We start from the raw sequence: 525 nt of genomic DNA on the forward strand, positions 1-525 counted from the left end.
GTGGGTGTGGCTCCGGCCGGGGCGCCAGGCCGGGCCGGGCCTCGCCACACGGGGCCGCGGCCCTGCTCATGCCGCTGCCGCTGCCGCTCGCCCTTCCAGGTGGCATGCCCCCCCGCGCGCAGGGCGGGGAATCGGTCGTGCGCACCGCACGGGGAACGCCGCGGCCGAAGTCGGCGGATTTCCTGCGCCCGAGGGTTGGCATCTCGGCCGACGGACGACCTGGTCCGCACCTGCGCATGCCTGCCCCGGTGCGCGGAGGTGGCGTGTCCCCGCCCCCCCCTTGCCGGTGGTTCTCCGGCCACCGCCCCCGGCAGCCCGGGCCCCCGCCACCGCGGGAACGTCTGCGCGGGCCTGCCCCCCCCCCCCCTCGCCCCGGCCCCGCCAGGCCGGCGAGGTGGCCCTTGGCCCCATGCCGTGCGGGCGCAAATGTGCCCAGAATGCCCCCCCGCCCCCCGGGTGGGAGAGAAAAGGCCGCCCCCGGGCGTCCCTGGCGCGCGCGCTGGGCCCTCATCGTCCCCGACGCCC

The sequence above is a fragment of the Fonticula alba genome (assembly GCF_000388065.1).
Source record: "Fonticula alba strain ATCC 38817 unplaced genomic scaffold supercont2.17, whole genome shotgun sequence".
Taxonomy (NCBI): domain Eukaryota; order Rotosphaerida; family Fonticulaceae; genus Fonticula; species Fonticula alba.